This window comes from Bombina bombina, chromosome 9 (assembly GCF_027579735.1).
Source record: "Bombina bombina isolate aBomBom1 chromosome 9, aBomBom1.pri, whole genome shotgun sequence".
Lineage (NCBI taxonomy): Eukaryota > Metazoa > Chordata > Amphibia > Anura > Bombinatoridae > Bombina > Bombina bombina.
This window is the reverse complement of record NC_069507.1, coordinates 85,845,526-85,859,102: the sequence shown is the minus strand read 5'-3', so window position 1 is coordinate 85,859,102 and position 13,577 is coordinate 85,845,526. Positions and strand designations below refer to the sequence as shown.

General features: G+C 42.6%; 1 protein-coding gene across 2 annotated transcripts in view; it reads left to right on the top strand.

Annotated features, from left to right (window-relative positions):
- Window positions 1-13,577, top strand: part of FAM13C (family with sequence similarity 13 member C) — a 564,754-nt gene that overhangs the window by 469,412 nt on the left and 81,765 nt on the right. The window lies entirely within an intron of this gene.

Below are 13,577 nucleotides of genomic sequence, written 5' to 3'. Positions count from 1 at the left end.
CATCTCCCGCCCGGGAGGTGCGTGATATTATGGCGCCTAGTACATCTGGGCAGCCATTACAGATAACATTACAAGATATGGCTACTGTTATGACTGAAGTTTTGGCTAAATTACCAGAACTAAGAGGCAAGCGTGATCACTCTGGGGTGAGAACAGAGTGCGCTGATAATTCTAGGGCCATGTCTGATACTGCGTCACAGCTTGCAGAGCATGAGGACGGAGAGCTTCATTCTGTAGGTGACGGTTCTGATCCAAACAGATTGGATTCAGATATTTCAAATTTTAAGTTTAAATTGGAAAACCTCCGTGTATTACTAGGGGAGGTCTTAGCAGCTCTCAACGATTGTAACGCTGTTGCAATACCAGAGAAAATGTGTAGGTTGGATAAATACTTTGCGGTACCGGCGAGTACTGACGTTTTTCCTATACCTAAGAGATTAACTGAAATTGTTACTAAGGAGTGGGACAGACCCGGTGTGCCGTTCTCACCCCCTCCAATATTTAGAAAGATGTTTCCAATAGACGCCACCACACGGGACTTATGGCAAACGGTCCCTAAGGTGGAGGGAGCAGTTTCTACTTTAGCTAAGCGTACCACTATCCCGGTGGAGGATAGCTGTGCTTTTTCAGATCCTATGGATAAAAAATTAGAGGGTTACCTTAAGAAAATGTTTGTTCAACAAGGTTTTATATTACAACCCCTTGCATGCATCGCGCCGATCACGGCTGCGGCAGCATTTTGGATTGAGTCTCTAGAAGAGAACCTTAGTTCAGCTACGCTGGACGACATTACGGACAGGCTTAGAGTCCTTAAACTAGCTAATTCATTCATTTCGGAGGCCGTAGTACATTTAACCAAACTTACGGCTAAGAATTCAGGATTCGCCATTCAGGCACGCAGGGCGCTGTGGCTAAAATCCTGGTCGGCTGATGTAACTTCTAAGTCCAAATTACTTAATATACCTTTCAAGGGGCAAACTTTATTTGGGCCCGGTTTGAAAGAAATTATTGCTGACATTACAGGAGGTAAGGGCCACGCTCTACCTCAAGACAAAGCCAAAGCTAAGGCTAGACAGTCTAATTTTCGTCCCTTTCGGAATTTCAAAGCAGGAGCAGCGCCAACCTCCACTGCACCAAAACAGGGAGGAACTGTTGCTCGTTACAGACAAGGCTGGAAGCCTAACCAGTCCTGGAACAAGGGCAAGCAGGCCAGTAAACCTGCTGCTGCCTCAAAGACAGCATGAACCGAGGGCCCCCGATCCGGGACCGGATCTAGTGGGGGGCAGACTCTCTCTCTCTTCGCCCAGGCTTGGGCAAGAGATGTCCAGGATCCCTGGGCGCTAGAGATCATATCTCAGGGATACCTTCTAGACTTCAAATTCTCTCCCCCAAAAGGGAGATTTCATCTGTCAAGGTTGTCAACAAACCAAATAAAGGACGCGTTTCTACGCTGTGTACAAGATCTATTATTAATGGGAGTGATCCATCCGGTTCCGCGGTCGGAACAAGGACAAGGGTTTTACTCAAACCTGTTTGTGGTTCCCAAAAAAGAGGGAACTTTCAGGCCAATCTTGGATTTAAAGATCCTAAACAAATTCCTAAGAGTTCCATCGTTCAAAATGGAAACTATTCGGACAATCTTACCCATGATCCAAGAGGGTCAGTACATGACCACAGTGGATTTAAAGGATGCTTACCTTCACATACCGATCCACAAAGATCATTACCGGTATCTAAGGTTTGCCTTCTTAAACAGGCATTACCAGTTTGTAGCCCTTCCATTCGGATTGGCTACGGCTCCAAGAATCTTTACAAAGGTTCTGGGTGCCCTTCTGGCGGTACTAAGACCGCGAGGAATTTCGGTAGCTCCGTACCTAGACGACATTCTGATACAAGCTTCAAGCTTTCAAACTGCCAAGTCTCATACAGAGTTAGTTCTGGCATTTCTAAGGTCGCATGGATGGAAAGTAAACGAAAAGAAGAGTTCTCTCTTTCCTCTCACAAGAGTTCCATTCTTGGGGACTCTTATAGATTCTGTAGAAATGAGGATTTATCTGACAGAAGACAGATTAACAAAGCTTCTAAATGCATGCCGTGTCCTTCATTCCATTCAACTCCCGTCAGTAGCTCAATGCATGGAGGTGATCGGCTTAATGGTAGCAGCAATGGACATAGTTCCCTTTGCACGCCTACATCTCAGACCGCTGCAATTGTGCATGCTGAGTCAGTGGAATGGGGATTACTCAGATTTGTCCCCCACTCTGAATCTGGATCAAGAGACCAGAAACTCTCTTCTATGGTGGCTTTCTCGGCCACATCTGTCCAGGGGGATGCCGTTCAGCAGGCCGGACTGGACAATTGTAACAACAGACGCCAGCCTTCTAGGTTGGGGCGCTGTCTGGAATTCTCTGAAGGCTCAGGGACAATGGAGTCAGGAGGAAAGTCTCCTGCCAATAAACATTCTGGAATTGAGAGCAGTTCTCAATGCCCTTCTATCTTGGCCCCAGTTAAAGACTCGGGGGTTCATCAGGTTTCAGTCGGACAACATCACGACTGTAGCTTACATCAACCATCAAGGAGGGACAAGAAGCTCCCTAGCAATGATAGAGGTATCAAAGATATTTCGCTGGGCAGAGTCTCACTCTTGCCACCTGTCAGCAATCCACATCCCGGGAGTGGAGAACTGGGAGGCGGATTTCTTGAGTCGCCAGACTCTTCATCCGGGGGAGTGGGAACTTCATCCGGAGGTCTTTGCCCAAATACTTCAACGTTGGGGCAAACCAGAGATAGATCTCATGGCGTCTCGCCAGAACGCCAAACTTCCTCGCTACGGATCCAGATCCAGGGATCCGGGAGCGGTTCTGATAGATGCTTTGACAGCACCTTGGAACTTCAGGATGGCTTATGTATTTCCACCCTTCCCACTGCTTCCTCGATTGATTGCCAAAATCAAACAGGAGAGAGCATCAGTGATTCTAATAGCGCCTGCATGGCCGCGCAGGACTTGGTATGCAGATCTAGTGGACATGTCATCCTGTCCGCCTTGGTCTCTACCTCTAAGACAGGACCTTCTGATTCAGGGTCCATTCAATCATCAAAGTCTAACTTCTCTGAAGCTGACTGCTTGGAAATTGAACGCTTGATTTTATCAAAACGTGGTTTTTCTGAGTCGGTTATTGATACCCTGATACAGGCTAGGAAGCCTGTTACCAGAAAGATTTACCATAAAATATGGCGTAAATACCTATACTGGTGTGAATCCAAAGATTACTCCTGGAGTAAGGTTAGGATTCCTAGGATATTGTCTTTTCTACAAGAAGGTTTAGAAAAGGGTTTATCGGCTAGCTCATTAAAGGGACAGATCTCAGCTCTGTCCATCTTGTTACACAGGCGTCTGTCAGAAAATTCAGACATCCAGGCCTTTTGTCAGGCTTTAACTAGGATCAAGCCTGTGTTTAAAACTGTTGCTCCGCCATGGAGTTTAAACTTAGTTCTTAACGTTTTACAGGGTGTTCCGTTTGAACCCCTTCATTCCATTGATATAAAATTGTTATCTTGGAAAGTTCTATTTTTAATGGCTATTTCCTCGGCTCGAAGAGTCTCTGAGTTATCAGCCCTACATTGTGATTCTCCTTATCTGATCTTTCACTCAGACAAGGTAGTTCTGCGTACTAAACCTGGGTTCTTACCTAAGGTAGTCACTAACAGGAATATCAATCAAGAGATTGTTGTTCCATCCTTGTGTCCAAATCCTTCTTCAAAGAAGGAACGTCTTCTACACAATCTGGATGTAGTTCGTGCCCTCAAGTTCTACTTGCAGGCAACTAAAGATTTTCGCCAAACTTCTTCCCTGTTTGTCGTTTATTCTGGACAGAGGAGAGGTCAAAAAGCTTCTGCTACCTCTCTCTCTTTTTGGCTTCGTAGCATAATACGTTTAGCCTATGAGACTGCTGGACAGCAGCCTCCTGAAAGAATTACAGCTCATTCCACTAGAGCTGTGGCTTCCACTTGGGCCTTTAAGAATGAGGCCTCTGTTGAACAGATTTGCAAGGCTGCAACTTGGTCTTCGCTTCATACTTTTTCCAAATTTTACAAATTTGACACTTTTGCTTCTTCGGAGGCTATTTTTGGGAGAAAGGTTCTTCAGGCAGTGGTTCCTTCTGTATAATGAGCCTGCCTATCCCTCCCGTCATCCGTGTACTTTTGCTTTGGTATTGGTATCCCAGAAGTAATGATGACCCGTGGACTGATCACACATAACAGAAGAAAACATAATTTATGCTTACCTGATAAATTCCTTTCTTCTGTTGTGTGATCAGTCCACGGCCCGCCCTGTTTTTTTAAGGCAGGTACATATTTTTTAAATTATAATTCAGTCACCACTACACCCTTGGTTTCTCCTTTCTCGTTGGTCTTTGGTCGAATGACTGGAGGTGACGTAGAGGGGAGGAGCTATATAGCAACTCTGCTGGGTGAATCCTCTTGCACTTCCTGTAGGGGAGCAGATAATATCCCAGAAGTAATGATGACCCGTGGACTGATCACACAACAGAAGAAAGGAATTTATCAGGTAAGCATAAATTATGTTTTTGATATAATAATATCGGCAGGCACTGTTTTAGACACCTTATTCTTTAGGGGCTTTCCCAAAGCATAGGCAGAGCCTCATTTTCGCGCCGGTGTGGCGCACTTGTTTTTGAGAGGCATGGCATGCAGTCGCATGTGAGAGGAGCTCTGATACTTAGAAAAGACTTTCTGAAGGCGTCATTTGGTATCGTATTCCCCTTGGGGCTTGGTTGGGTCTCAGCAAAGCAGATACCAGGGACTGTAAAGGGGTTAAAGTTCAAAACGGCTCTGGTTCCGTTATTTTAAGGGTTAAAGCTTCCAAATTTGGTGTGCAATACTTTTAAGGCTTTAAGACACTGTGGTGAAAATTTGGTGAATTTTGAACAATTCCTTCATGTTTTTTCGCAATTGCAGTAATAAAGTGTGTTCAGTTTAAAATTTAAAGTGACAGTAACGGTTTTATTTTAAAACGTTTTTTGTACTTTGTTATCAAGTTTATGCCTGTTTAACATGTCTGAACTACCAGATAGACTGTGTTCTGAATGTGGGGAAGCCAGAATTCCTATTCATTTAAATAAATGTGATTTATGTGACAATGACAATGATGCCCAAGATGATTCCTCAAGTGAGGGGAGTAAGCATGGTACTGCATCATTCCCTCCTTCGTCTACACGAGTCTTGCCCACTCAGGAGGCCCCTAGTACATCTAGCGCGCCAATACTCCTTACTATGCAACAATTAACGGCTGTAATGGATAATTCTGTCAAAAACATTTTAGCCAAAATGAACCCTTATCAGCGTAAGCGCGACTGCTCTGTTTTAGATACTGAAGAGCATGACGACACTGATAATAATATTTCTGAAGGGCCCCTAACCCAGTCTGATGGGGCCAGGGAGGTTTTGTCTGAGGGAGAAATTACTGATTCAGGGAACATTTCTCAACAAGCTGAACCTGATGTGATTGCATTTAAATTTAAGTTGGAACATCTCCGCATTCTGCTTAAGGAGGTATTATCCACTCTGGATGATTGTGACAAGTTGGTCATCCCAGAGAAACTATGTAAAATGGACAAGTTCCTTGAGGTGCCGGGGCTCCCAGAAGCTTTTCCTATACCCAAGCGGGTGGCGGACATTGTTAATAAAGAATGGGAAAGGCCCGGTATTCCTTTCGTCCCTCCCCCCATATTTAAAAAATTGTTTCCTATGGTCGACCCCAGAAAGGACTTATGGCAGACAGTCCCCAAGGTCGAGGGAGCGGTTTCCACTTTTAACAAACGCACCACTATACCCATAGAGGATAGTTGTGCTTTCAAAGATCCTATGGATAAAAAATTAGAAGGTTTGCTTAAAAAGATGTTTGTTCAGCAGGGTTACCTTCTACAACCAATTTCATGCATTGTCCCTGTCGCTACAGCCGCATGTTTCTGGTTCGATGAGCTGATAAAGGCGGTCGATAGTGATTCTCCTCCTTATGAGGAGATTATGGACAGAATCAATGCTCTCAAATTGGCTAATTCTTTCACCCTAGACGCCACTTTGCAATTGGCTAGGTTAGCGGCTAAGAATTCTGGGTTTGCTATTGTGGCGCGCAGAGCGCTTTGGTTGAAATCTTGGTCGGCTGATGCGTCTTCCAAGAACAAGCTACTTAACATTCCTTTCAAGGGGAAAACGCTGTTTGGCCCTGACTTGAAAGAGATTATCTCTGATATCACTGGGGGTAAGGGCCACGCCCTTCCTCAGGATCGGCCTTTCAAGGCAAAAAATAAACCTAATTTTCGCCCCTTTCGTAGAAACGGACCAGCCCAAAGTGCTACGTCCTCTAAGCAAGAGGGTAATACTTCTCAAGCCAAGCCAGCTTGGAGACCAATGCAAGGCTGGAACAAGGGTAAGCAGGCCAAGAAACCTGCTACCAAGACAGCATGAAATGTTGGCCCCCGATCCCGGACCGGATCTGGTGGGGGGCAGACTCTCTCTCTTCGCTCAGGCTTGGGCAAGAGATGTTCTGGATCCTTGGGCGCTAGAAATAGTCTCCCAAGGTTATCTTCTGGAATTCAAGGGACTTCCCCCAAGGGGGAGGTTCCACAGGTCTCTGTTGTCTTCAGACCACATAAAGAGACAGGCATTCTTACATTGTGTAGAAGACCTGTTAAAAATGGGAGTGATTCATCCTGTTCCATTAAGAGAACAAGGGATGGGGTTCTACTCCAATCTGTTCATAGTTCCCAAAAAAGAGGGAACGTTCAGACCAATCTTAGATCTCAAGATCTTAAACAAGTTTCTCAAGGTTCCATCGTTCAAGATGGAAACCATTCGAACTATTCTTCCTTCCATCCAGGAAGGTCAATTCATGACCACGGTGGATTTAAAGGATGCGTATCTACATATTCCTATCCACAAGGAACATCATCGGTTCCTGAGGTTCGCATTCCTGGACAAACATTACCAGTTCGTGGCGCTTCCTTTCGGATTAGCCACTGCTCCAAGGATTTTCACAAAGGTACTAGGGTCCCTTCTAGCTGTGCTAAGACCAAGGGGCATTGCTGTAGTACCTTACTTGGACGACATTCTAATTCAAGCGTCGTCCCTTCCTCAAGCAAAGGCTCACACGGACATTGTCCTGGCCTTTCTCAGATCTCACGGATGGAAAGTGAACGTGGAAAAGAGTTCTCTATCTCCGTCAACAAGGGTTCCCTTCTTGGGAACAATAATAGACTCCTTAGAAATGAGGATTTTTCTGACAGAGGCCAGAAAAACAAAACTTCTAGACTCTTGTCGGATACTTCATTCCGTTCCTCTTCCTTCCATAGCTCAGTGCATGGAAGTGATCGGGTTGATGGTAGCGGCAATGGACATAGTTCCTTTTGCGCGCATTCATCTAAGACCATTACAACTGTGCATGCTCAGTCAGTGGAATGGGGACTATACAGACTTGTCTCCGAAGATACAAGTAAATCAGAGGACCAGAGACTCACTCCGTTGGTGGCTGTCCCTGGACAACCTGTCACGAGGGATGACATTCCGCAGACCAGAGTGGGTCATTGTCACGACCGACGCCAGTCTGATGGGCTGGGGCGCGGTCTGGGGATCCCTGAAAGCTCAGGGTCTTTGGTCTCGGGAAGAATCTCTGTTACCGATAAATATTCTGGAACTGAGAGCGATATTCAATGCTCTCAAGGCTTGGCCTCAGCTAGCGAGGGCCAAGTTCATACGGTTTCAATCAGACAACATGACAACTGTTGCGTACATCAACCATCAGGGGGGAACAAGGAGTTCCCTGGCGATGGAAGAAGTGACCAAAATCATTCTATGGGCGGAGTCTCACTCCTGCCACCTGTCTGCTATCCACATCCCAGGAGTGGAAAATTGGGAAGCGGATTTTCTGAGTCGTCAGACATTGCATCCGGGGGAGTGGGAACTCCATCCGGAAATCTTTGCCCAAGTCACTCAGCTGTGGGGCATTCCAGACATGGATCTGATGGCCTCTCGTCAGAACTTCAAAGTTCCTTGCTACGGGTCCAGATCCAGGGATCCCAAGGCGGCTCTAGTGGATGCACTAGTAGCACCTTGGACCTTCAAACTAGCTTATGTGTTCCCGCCGTTTCCTCTCATCCCCAGGCTGGTAGCCAGGATCACTCAGGAGAGGGCGTCGGTGATCTTGATAGCTCCTGCGTGGCCACGCAGGACTTGGTATGCAGATCTGGTGAATATGTCATCGGCTCCACCTTGGAAGCTACCTTTGAGACGAAACCTTCTTGTTCAGGGTCCGTTCGAACACCCGAATCTGGTTTCACTCCAGCTGACTGCTTGGAGATTGAACGCTTGATCTTATCGAAGCGAGGGTTCTCAGATTCTGTTATCGATACTCTTGTTCAGGCCAGAAAGCCTGTAACTAGAAAGATTTACCACAAAATTTGGAAAAAATATATCTGTTGGTGTGAATCTAAAGGATTCCCTTGGGACAAGGTTAAGATTCCTAGGATTCTATCCTTCCTTCAAGAAGGATTGGAAAAAGGATTATCTGCAAGTTCCCTGAAGGGACAGATTTCTGCCTTGTCTGTGTTACTTCACAAAAAGCTGGCCGCTGTGCCAGATGTTCAAGCCTTTGTTCAGGCTCTGGTTAGAATTAAGCCTGTTTACAAACCTTTGACTCCTCCTTGGAGTCTCAATTTAGTTCTTTCAGTTCTTCAGGGGGTTCCGTTTGAACCCTTGCATTCCGTTGATATTAAGTTATTATCTTGGAAAGTTTTGTTTTTAGTTGCAATTTCTTCTGCTAGAAGAGTTTCAGAATTATCTGCTCTGCAGTGTTCTCCTCCTTATCTGGTGTTCCATGCAGATAAGGTGGTTTTACGTACTAAACCTGGTTTTCTTCCAAAAGTTGTTTCTAACAAAAACATTAACCAGGAGATTATCGTACCTTCTCTGTGTCCGAAACCAGTTTCAAAGAAGGAACGTTTGTTGCACAATTTGGATGTTGTTCGCGCTCTAAAATTCTATTTAGATGCTACAAAGGATTTTAGACAAACATCTTCCTTGTTTGTTGTTTATTCCGGTAAAAGGAGAGGTCAAAAAGCAACTTCTACCTCTCTCTCTTTTTGGATTAAAAGCATCATCAGATTGGCTTACGAGACTGCCGGACGGCAGCCTCCCGAAAGAATCACAGCTCATTCCACTAGGGCTGTGGCTTCCACATGGGCCTTCAAGAACGAGGCTTCTGTTGATCAGATATGTAGGGCAGCGACTTGGTCTTCACTGCACACTTTTACCAAATTTTACAAGTTTGATACTTTTGCTTCTTCTGAGGCTATTTTTGGGAGAAAGGTTTTGCAAGCCGTGGTGCCTTCCATTTAGGTGACCTGATTTGCTCCCTCCCTTCATCCGTGTCCTAAAGCTTTGGTATTGGTTCCCACAAGTAAGGATGACGCCGTGGACCGGACACACCTATGTTGGAGAAAACAGAATTTATGTTTACCTGATAAATTACTTTCTCCAACGGTGTGTCCGGTCCACGGCCCGCCCTGGTTTTTTTAATCAGGTCTGATAATTTATTTTCTTTAACTACAGTCACCACGGTACCATATGGTTTCTCCTATGCAAATATTCCTCCTTAACGTCGGTCGAATGACTGGGGTAGGCGGAGCCTAGGAGGGATCATGTGACCAGCTTTGCTGGGCTCTTTGCCATTTCCTGTTGGGGAAGAGAATATCCCACAAGTAAGGATGACGCCGTGGACCGGACACACCGTTGGAGAAAGTAATTTATCAGGTAAACATAAATTCTGTTATTTTATTATTATTATCAGTTATTTGTAGAACGCCAACAAATTCTGCAGCGCCATAAACATAGGTGTGGTATACAAGATAACATTTATAGGGATCAAATGGGTAGAGGGCCCTGCCGAGAGTTGCACTGTTGTAGTCAACTCTTATGTAGGTGATCGGCAAACAGCTGGGCTCATAGGCTTACATGCTAAGGGGGTTCAAGGGGATAGCAAAGGAGGAGAGAAACTAGGGTTAGGAAAGGTAAGTGTAGGTTGTAAGCGTCCCTGAACAGTAGAGTCTTTAGGGAGCGATTGAAGCTTTTAAAACTAGGGTAGAATCTTGTGGAGCGAGACCGAGATTTCCACAAGATGGGAGCCGGTCTGGAGAAGTCCTGTATATGGGAATGTGAGGAGGTAACAAGAGAGGAGGAGAGTAGGAGGTCATGAGCTGAGCGAAGGGGATGGGAGGGAGAGTATTAGGATTCCAAAGTTGTTTTGTACTCTTGGTATCCTTTGTTGAAGACTAAAGCTAAGTAGGCTTATAGGAGTTTAGGAGCATGCATGTGTCTTAAGCAGTCTATGGCAACAGTGTTATCAACTATGTACAACATTGCTATACGCATTGTTGTAAACAGTGCTGCCAGAAGGCAAAAGACACGTGCACACTGCTGAGGTCACCTAGGATTACTCTAACACGAGAACTAAGCAAAATGTATAGTAGAAGTAAATTTGAAAGTTGTTGCATGGTCTATCCAATCAATTTTAAGGGTTTTTTTGTCTTTACTGTCACTTTAAACTATAGCTACACTAGTGTGTATTTATGTGTACACACAGGGAGACTCAGCATTAAAATGTCAATATTGATATTTAATTTTTCCCCTTAAAGGGACAGTATACACCAATGTTCATATAACTGCATGTAATAGACACTACTATAAAGAAGAATATGCACAGATACTGATCTAAGAATCAAGTATAAAACCTTTTAAAAACTTAACTAGAAGCTCCCAGTTTAGCACTGATGATGAGGTTAGCCTGGGACACCCACTAAAAGGGACTGAGAAAGCAGGAAGAGCAGACCCTCCCCTGCAAATGAAAAGACCCATTACACAAACGAGAGCAAGCAGGAATCTGTATACTTCAGTCTACATTGGGGCTTGGTTAGTAGTCTGAAAATCAGCACAACAAAATAAGCAAAACTAAACATTGTTACAAAAAATGTAGTGTACAATGTCCCTTTAAATACAAAATTAAAAGTATCAGCAGTAACATTAGTACTAAAAAAAAAAATTCACATATTCATTCGGATTATTTATTAGGAAACAAATGTCTAATATGGCCGCTGCAGCAGCATTCTGCTATTTTTGGAGCTGGATTTCTTCTTGTGATAGTGAAACACACTAAGATCTGGATTTGCCCAGACCTTCGTGTGTTCCACTTTCACAAGAAGAAATCCGGCTTAGGAAATAAATGTCTAATATGGCCGCCACCAGCTGCATTCAGCTATTTTCAAACAAATAGTTCAAATGCTCTTGCCTGTTTGTAGACATTAATTTCTATTATATTTTGTTTTTTTACCACTCTTTAATTTCTCGTTATGACTCCATTACCCTTTTCAATTCTGTTATAGACCAGTGCCATAATATATGGTTATTTATAAATACAAGTTCACATATAAACGCAATAATCTTCCTTTATCAAGAGTAGGATGTGAGGTATTTATTTCTATATGCAATATATGAATATTCTGAAATGGATTCATTTAATTTAAAAATAAATAAAATGTTTTGGGGAAGGTTTATCAGGTCTATGTGAAAGAAAATAAATTAAAATATATTATGGGCTAGATTACGAGTAGAACGTTATTTAGCACTTAACTTTACTAGACAGAGGCTTTTATTTTGCACGTTAACTTTACTAGACAGAGGCTTTTTGTCTGTGTTGGGATACGCTGTTATTATAAGTTGAAAGTAAAAAGCCAACCATGCTTATTCAAGTGCGCTAAACCTAAAGTTAAATCAATCTCTCTCTCTTTCTTTCTTTTTTCTCTTTCTTTTTTTTCTTTCTCTCTTTTTTCTCTCTTTTTTTTCGCTCTTTTTTTCTCTCTCTCTTTCTCTCTCTTCCCTCTTCTCCCCCCCCCCTCATTGGAATGTGAAATATTTACAGTAAATACACAGTTAATCACTTTATTAAGTATAAATATTGCATAAATATTCTCCAATGCACTTTTATATATGTATACGTATGCATTTATGTGTATATACAGTAATGCGAAAAAGAAGGTACACCCTCTTTGAATTCTATGGTTTTACGTATCAGGACATAATAACAAACATCTGGTGCTCAGCAGGTTTTAAAATTAGGTAAATGCCTTTTAGATGAACAACAACACGACACATTACACCATGTTATGATTTATTTAACAAAAATAAAGCCAAAATGGAGAAGCCATGTGTGTAACACCCTTACTGATTCCATAACAATTAAGAGGCTAAGTAGTAGCCAGGTGCTGCTAATCAAATGCCATTGATTAATTCATCATCAGCAGGTGTGACCACAATGCCAAGGAAGAAAGACATCTTAGAGAAGCAATTATTGCTGCCCATCAATCTGGGAAGGGTTATAAGGCCATTTCCACAGAATTTAAAGTCCATCATTCTACAGTGAGAAAGATTATTCACAAGTGGAAAACATTCAAGACACTTGCCAATCTTCCCAGGAGTGGGCATCTCGGCATAATTACCCCAAAGTCAGACCGTGCAATGCTCAGAGAAATTGCAAAAAAAAAAACAAGTTTCATCTCAGACAATACAGGCCTCATTTAGCAAGTTAAAGTACATGACAGTACAGTTAGAGAAAGACTGAAGAAGCATGGTTTGTATGGAAGGGTTGCCAGGAAAAAAAAATATTTCTAAAAAGAACATGGCAGCACAGCTTAGGTTTGCAAAGTTGCATCTGAACAAACCACAAGACTTCTGGAACAATGTCCTTTGGACAGATAAGACCAAAGACTGATAAAGTCATACAGAAAATGATTACTTCAAGTTATTGCTGCTAAAGGTAATTCTACAATCTATTGAATCATAAGGTGTATTTAGTTTTTCACACATTTTCAAGACATATATAAATGCATTGGAGCATATTTATGCGAAAGTGTTTAACTTTGTATTTATGTATTTACTGTAAATATTTCACATTCCAATGTTCTTCACATATTCAAAGTGTTTTTAGTATATCTTTGAGCCCTTATAATATAACGATGAAAAATGTATTAACAAATTGCATTCAAATGTTGTGTGACTGTACTTTTCAATGTATTTTTGATGTGTTTTGTGCCACTTTTTTGTCTCACGTAGCAGTTAACCAGAGCTCTGAAGTCACTCTAACTGACATGCGTTAACTTCGATTGCACTTAAGCGAACGCATTTTCTTTGAACTTATAATACTTAAGCTATTTCCGTTGCACACAAAAGCCACACAAAAAATACAATATATCCAAAATAGTAATTTTTAATCCTTTTATTTAAAAAGGTAATAATAAAAAGTCGGGATGTTAGAATATTTCTGGATTTTGGAATTACGAATTTGGGGATTTGTACCTGTATTATATATTTGTTTGCAACATTTCATGAGGTTTTAATCACAGAATAAAAGCAATAAATCTAGTTTAAAGATACAAATTGTTGGTATAGCAACAATTTTAAAGGGGCATATAAGTGGAATTTGAAATGCATAGAAATAATTTGAAATGCAT